Here is an 8,039-nt window from a genome sequence, read left to right on the forward strand (position 1 = left end):
ATGCAATTATTTCACACTGAAGGTTTCTGCATCCAGAGGAAAGGAAAACAGTATAAATAAAAGCATGGATATGAGGTGGCCCAGCCTGAGTGTGAGGTTCCATGGGAGAATGTGGAGAGAAAGAACTAAAGTTCTTATAGCCAAGCCTCTTATTCTCATTTGACTCTCAAAGCAACAGGATAAGCAACATTGCTAGCCAGCAATTCAATCTGCAAACATCTCTCTAGTCACTCAACAAAAATTTTCTGAGCACCTAGTATGAATCAGCCAAATGCTAGAGATACAAAAATGGGACAAAATAAACAAAGCCTTTGCCCTCAAGGAGAAGGAGACACGTGAACAAGTGGCACTGCCTAAGGAGGAAATATGCAAAAAGCTCAAAGTGGTGTAAAATATGCAGTACTGACATTTTTCAGGGCGTTAGTTGCTCAGTGTGGCTGTCTTGTGGGAGAGAGTGCGAACTTCTGAGAAATTGAGGAAAACAGTGTTTGGTATTCAGGGAGCAATAGCTTTCTTCTCTATTCCCTTCTCATCCCCACCCAAAATCACATGTTGGACTATGAGAAAAACTCCATGCACAGATCATTCCTTCCCTAATCCCTAGTATTTCTGCCAAGACAATGGTACCAGGAAACAGCCCAAGTCCCATGAAGCACTGTCCGCTGATTTTCTAAGCAGATCCTGAAGGATGGATAAGGACTTTCTTAGGCAGTGGGGGTGGAAGGGGAGCTCACCAGGCCAACAAGTTACAAAGATATTCTGGGCAAAGGAAACAGTTTGTGCAAAGGCGTGGAAGTATGAGAAACCATAGTAGTTTGGGGAAGGTACAAGCTTCAGTGTGAACGGAAGCAAGAATGGCAGAACTGCCAGGAAATGAGGCTGCAGAGCTATATTGGTCCCACATCATGAAGGACTTTGTCTGCCATCACAGGGAACATAAAATGAGTGTGCTGTGCTCTCTCCAAGGGCATAGTGTTATGTAGCAAAGAAGAAAAATTGCAGTGGGAAATGTAGACTGGGGGCTTGATTAATGGTAAAGCTGAGGAGTTTGGATTTTAACTTGCAGATCATGGAGCATTACCTAAATTTGGGATCTAATCTGAGGCAGGTGAACTGCAGGGTCGACTTTACACACCATTCCTTACACCTTAAGGCAACTGGGTCTCTTAGATGTCAGTACCCTGCTTTCCAGGGGCTGGAGCTCATCTGCATGCTGCTAATCCCCCAAACCGTGGCTGAGCATGTGTTTCCTAGTTCTCTCTCTCTCTCCTTTCCTTCTATATTCTTCAGTGCATCTGCTCATGGACTAGTACCATCATTAGACTTGAGTGACATCAAATGTATCAAGTAACAATATCTGGTCTTTTGGACAAAATTTATTATTTCATGACCCTGCTCAATCCTATGTTGGTACCTCCTAGCATGGAGAACGACCGTTGTTACATGTACCCGCCTGATTGATAGGGTGATCAGATCTCCAGTACCTTTTCAGACAGGAAGAATCAGGCCGAGGCAGAAGCAGCAAAGGCCTTGGCCCCAGCACTCTGCTCAGCCACCTCTGGCAATGGGGGTTTGCTTAGTTAGTTTTGGGGGAAAAAACCCAGACATACCTCCCTCTCTCTAAATCAGAACCCCTCTGCCCAAAGCCCATGTTGATTAATTGCCGCACTTAATGCCATGGCCTCAGTCTTTAGAGAGGAAGGCATCATGTTTGTTCTTCTCCTTGTGAGAATGGGGCCTAATTCATTCTTGTCCCAGCAGCATAATAAATAACCTGCCCCTGCTGGCAGGGAGTTTATTAGAGACTGATGGGACATTTAACAATAACTGGGGGCCTGTGATTTATTAGGTAGGGAGGTGTGTGGCGTCTCCAAAGACTGGGAATGTGGAATTTAATTGATAAAGCGGCTGCCAGCAGCAATGAGATGCACTCAATAGAATATGCATTTGAGGGATTCTCTTTGGAGCTGTCAGTAAGAGTTTCTGCTAATCATATTCAGCCCCTGCGTATGGTGGTGTCTGCTGGATATCTGGATGAGAGACAAATGGCAGGGAGGAGACTCTGAAAGGGGCCTGGGGAGGGGTGCACCTGTCATTGCCCAGCCTGATGGAAGAATGTGACACACATGAGCAAAAGGAAACTATCTATCACCCTGAGGGCTCCCCTTCAAGAGGTCTTTGTCTCTCTTCTGTGAGCTGCTCAAGAGAGAAGGAGGTGCTGAGCACCCAAGTCCTGGAAAAGGAAGGAAATGGAGGAGTTAAATGGCAAAAAGAGAGATTTGTTCTGGAATTTTAAACTTCCTAAACCCTGAGGTTTCTGCACCAGAGACCCCGCCTTGTTGTTCACTGACACTCACATACACAGCACCCACACCCACATGCCATGGTTACTTCCACCCTCCCACATACACCATAGTTACCCCACATCCACAGAGCCTTCTTTGAACCCCTGGTTCAGGTGGAAGCTGCTTCTGTCACTGCTGCTTTCATGCCAAGAACAGAGCCACAGAAACTCAGATGGATGGAGTCTCACCTTTTCTTCTTTGTTGTCTCCCCTCTCCAGAGACCCTAAAATTCAGACTGAGAACCTGGAAATACTTATGGTCTGGAGTGTGCAGGTCACCCAACTACCTTCCCCCCCTTGGCCTGCCCTCCAACCAGTTTCCTGACAATAAGGTAGATTGCTTTTATCTCTGAGGTCCAGCGGTGATGTCACAGCTCTGTCCTCAGACAGCCTCGAGCCTTTCCATGGCAGCTCTGCTCACATTTTCTATTCCCCCTTCTCTCAAGCTGTTGCTCAGCCTTAAACAAGGCCTTTTAAGGCAAAGTGGAGCTCTCTCAGGCAAGTTTGTTTCCCTCCTTTGATCCTCCTGCATCTATTCCTGGGTACCAGGAGATTGGTCTGCCTCCTCGTTCCCTCCAGGGAGAGAAAGGGCAGGGAAGCAATAGCCAGGAAAGAAGTAATTGTCACTGTCTAACCTGAGCCTCTGTGGTGATACTGAGGGACCTCTGAACAGAATGGATACAGCAACTGGTTTGATTAAGTCAAACTCCTCCAGCAACCTTGTTAAATTAAACTGACAGGTGGGAGCAGATGAGGGAGAGCAGAGGAATCATCACCTCGGGTTGGGGCAGGGGAGGTCCAGAGCTGAAGCTGGTAAGATCAGATGGTAGCAGAGTGGCAGCCTGCCCTTTCCCCTATTTACTGACTATAGATAGGAGATGAGATTTATGCATGTGAGATGCTTAAGTACCTGTCTGAGCACAGGCTGTGAAACCGAAGCAGAGGCAGACTATTGCCTCCCCTATGAGCTGTAAATTCCCACGGCAGTCAGACCTCACATTTGGAACAGTGTTCTTGACATTTCAGAGAGCCTTTATACACACTCTACCTTCACAACAGGCAGGTAGCCATGGGATTATTTGCCCCACTTTGCAGTTAGAGAAACTAAGGCACAGAGACATAAGAGGGCCAACTGAAGTCAGGCAGCAGAGCCAGACCAAGACCCCAAGTCTCCTGCCTGCCAGTCCTGGCCCACATCTCCTCCAACATTATGCCATATGGCAGAATTTCCCAGGATTTAGTCCCTGGACTGCCATCTCTTTTCCCACCCACCAGAGAAATGTAAACTGCACAGCTTGCTTTGGGAGTCATCAGGAAAATGCTAATTCCCAACCAGCTTAGTGCAGCCTGCCTGCAAAGAAAGAGGCTAGCTTCCAAAGGTCACGAGGCCACTCTGACACACTCATATCACTCTCCCACATGCCCAAGCCCTTCCAAGTCATTTCTACTCTACCTAATTACAACTCAGGGGCAGGGGGAGAGATATAGTCAGCTAAACCATCAAATAGCAATTGTAGGATAACACCAACACCCTGCTGGCTTCCTCACCTGTCACCCAGTTCCTCACCTGCCAAAGCTAATTTTCCACTCACCAGTGGGTGAGAGCTCATTTCAGAGTGTCTAAGTCACACACACACACACACACACACACGCACGCACGCACGCACGCACGCACACACACTCACTCATGTGTATGGATACAGAACACCACTGTGAATAGACTAATGCCTCACCTCACCCAGGATGCCCTTGTTCTCACTTCAGATGCACTCCAGTGATTTGTGTATTGACACCTCCACCCCTTTCCAATCTCTTTTTCGGAAGGGAAGGACACTGGCATGGGGATGCTAGTAAAAGGTGCATACTGATTATCAGAGCACAGTGTTGGACCCTGCCATCACACACCAATTAATGATCAGATCCTGGGACATAGGAAACAGAGGACAGGGAAGAGAGGAGAGAGGAGCAGACTTTGAGCTGCTGTCACCCATGACGAGGGGTGCTGGGTGAGATAGCTGCCACAAGGCAGTAGCATTTGCTTGATGAGGACAAACAACTGTCAGCACTATCAACCGGGGAACAGTGCACATGTGCCACAGCAGACATAGGGTCACCATGCTCTTTCCCTGTGGTTACTGAATGATTTTGATCACCACTCTTGACCTGAAAAAGATAGCAAAGAGCAGATAGACAGGTTGAAGACACTTAGCCAAATATCACCAGCCTCCTAAACTCATCGTTGGGGGTTGTGTTTGGCCACACCTAAACTCAGCATCCCCAGTTTGTCATCTGAAATCATAGAATAGATCTCCTCTAAGGTAAGAAGTTGGATTCCTCTAGAAACACCTGCCAAAGTTACATGGAGGGGAAGGAGGCCTTGCCTAAGTGGGGGAGGAAAGATCATTGGATTTGAGCTCCTATGCTGGTTCTGCCACTAGCAACCCGGGTGACAGGGCAGATCACTTAACATTTCTGCACTTTCCTGACTTGTAAAATCATATCCTTGGGCAGGATATGCAGACCGTTAGAGTTTTAAAGCTTTAGTGATCACAGAGAAGAAAACTGAGTCCCAAAGAGATTAAATTACTTGTCCGGGGCCATGCGGTGAGGCAGTAGAGTGACTGAGAGGGAATAGGTTCTGGAGTCAGAGCCAGAGCCTCTGGGTGACCTAAGGGGAGTTCTGGCTCCTGTCACCCGTCCTCATCTGCAGAATAGAGGCCTAAGGCACCCCTGCCTCCAAGAGCTTGGGGAGAACAAATGAGTGCCTGACACAAGGAAAGCCTTCAATAAATGTTAGCTAGCATTACTTCTGGTGACAGACTGGCAGTCAGACCCACAGATCTTGACTTCTGGTCTTTCCATGAGATCACAATTCCCTGATTATCTATGAGGTCCTTTTCAGCTGCAAAATTCTATGATTCTAAGTCAGAAAGATTGAAATGCAAGTTATTTCCAAACCCTCCAGGCAGAGACACAAAAGACCATTTGGGGGATTCATTATTCACTCTCCATTGCCTCAGTCACTTTCTATGGATATGATTCATGGGGAATAATCACAGCAAAGAAAACCTGTCCAAAGGCAGTGGGGAGGGAGGGCACCACAAACGGAACCTCCTTTTCATGTTCAGCTCCTCTTCTTCAATATGTATCTTCATTTATTAAGAGATGACATTGTTTTCGACCTCATTGCCTTCCATTCTGGGAACTTGAGGCTCTCTCTTGGTATAGACTATAGCTGCTGGGAGACACAGCTCACCCCACCCCCACCCCAGCCCCCACAAAGTCCCAGGCAGAGGCTCCTGCCTCTCTGGTCAAGCAGAAGCCCTCTTAGAAGCAGCTGTCACTCTCAGCATTGGCTCCCCTCAGGGTCTCCAGGCTGACGTCTGATCAGGGCTAGGGCAAATATCTGGCCTCTGAGAAAGGCCAGAAGAGGGTTAGGAGCCAGCCTGATGGAAGCAAATATGCAGCAAGCCAAACTTGAGACATGACCTCTTTTTTTGCTTACCCCATGGCCTCAAGAGAAGAAGCAGGGAAGGAACCTTATTTCTCTCTTACTAGCAAGTCTCTCCCTAGCAGGCTGCCAATGCCTCATCCTTGCTCACAGCTACCAGAAGCCTTAGTGGAAATGGCCAGGTAGTGTGTAATCAAATGAGCTTGTGCTCTAAGTTGCAGGCCATGGTAAGGTTACAACAGGGAAGCCAATGCTGGGCCTCCGGGGAGTGGGATGTTGCACACTGTCCCCAGGAGAGTACTGGCAGTGAGTTACTTTCCTTTTCAGTGCAGCTTCTTCTCCCAGCAGTACTCTGCACAAATTCCATAAACATTTCCCTTACTGTACCTTGACATTCTTCAGGTGTTCTTTGTGGTTGAAAAATATTTGCTTTTCCAGCAAATGTTTGCAAAATGGAAATATTTGCTTCCCAATTAGCAATGAGACTATTGCTTAGATACCATAAACACCAGACCCATAGATGCAAATTATTCCAAATAGGGTTCAATAGCAGCCCATAGATTAACTGTTCATTATTTGGACTAGTCTAACTTCACACTTAAAATTCCCTGTGAATTTTTCAGGTGAGATAGCCCATTCATACATAGAGTTTTCTCAAAAAAAATTTTTTTTTATTGCTTTTCCCTCCTTCAACACCCTCCTTGTGTGCCCTTCCAGAAAGCTTTAGCAACTGCATAACTGACAGCCTGATGTTTCAGCCTAGCAACTTTGTAAAGAAATGAAGGTTATGAGTGTGGTGTCTAACTTCGCCCCCCATGTAAAAGTGGTGGTGATTCCATGGATGGGGAACTACTAGGATTTACTCCTCAACGGCTCTAGTCATCTCAGTAATCCACCTCATGGCACATCCCTCCTGCTTTCTGCAGAGGAGGACAGTAGAAAGAGGAAACAGGGAAACCTTATTCCATCACCATACAGACCAATCTCTTTGGGTCTCAGTTGCTCTGTGTACAGTAGGGAGAATGACACTGTGTTTGAAGACACTGAAAGCCAGGAGCTTTTTATGACTAGAGTCTTTGATTCCTCCACCCAGCCAAAAGAGTTTTCAATTAAAACCCAAAGTGAGTCTTTCTTTTGGAACTGAGAGGCCTCCCAACACAGAGGCCACCTGGTCCCTTTGCTGTCTCCTCTGGTGTTGGGATTGTAAGAGGCAGAGGAGCCCAGTCCTCTGCCTAAGGTGGAAGAGGAAGATGTCACAAAAGCTAGGAGTGCAGATTCTCTCAAGAATAGCTAGGCCTCATTCCAGTGTATCCCCCACCGTTCATCCCAATGTGTTCACACTCAGACTCATAATCACTGCTCAGCACCTCTCGGCCTGCATGCTAGGCAAGGTCTTCTGCCTGGAGAGAAACCATTCCGCAGTGGTATCTGAACACATTCCAGCAGCATATGTTTATCTAGGGTCAGCCTTTCCTGTTGATGCTCAGGAGCTGAGGGGGGCAGTGGGGAGGGGGTTGGGATAAGGGCTGTTGCCAGTCACAAGGGGTAAAGCATGGCAGCACTGGGGACATGGCCCCCACCCTTGGGAGGGTGATTTTATGATGAAGTTTCCAAACTATGTGGTCACATATTGCTTTCCTCATATCAGGATGAGCTCCCCAGCTTTTCTGTTGAACGTGGAGATTAGATGGACACTGCCTCACCCAGGGGTGTGTCTTCCAGAGTTGGCTGGGACTTGATGGGTGGGAGCCTCCAGGTGGGGGCCATAGGATCTGGAGCCAGGAGCATGGCAGTGTTTCCATTGTTTAATGGAGGATCTGAGCTCTATTGGGACACAACTGGTTCTGCCTCTTCCTTTATGCTCAGTCTTGGGTGCCAAGACCTTCAGGCTCTGGCAGTGGGACAGAGGGGGCCACCCTCCCTGACTAGGCTGGGCGAACCCCAAGAGTCTGACACCCTTAGACACCATTTTCAGGAGCTGCACCCTCTCCCTCAGGAAGCATAACCAATATAGACTTAACCCCACCAGCAGGGGCAAATGCTGAGATGCCTTCTGAGGGTTCCATTCTAGCTCTGGATGACTTTGAGAAAATATGTTCACAACCAACCTCAAGACCTTTGGCTTATTATTTTCAAGATAATTTCATGCTCCCTCCAGGCTGAGTTTCAGGGGGCAGAAGGAAGGAGGCTGAAACATTTGATTCCTCTTCAGCAAAAATGAATCATGTCCCCCCTCCCCCATCC

The sequence above is a fragment of the Manis javanica genome, chromosome 4 (assembly GCF_040802235.1).
Source record: "Manis javanica isolate MJ-LG chromosome 4, MJ_LKY, whole genome shotgun sequence".
NCBI lineage: Eukaryota > Metazoa > Chordata > Mammalia > Pholidota > Manidae > Manis > Manis javanica.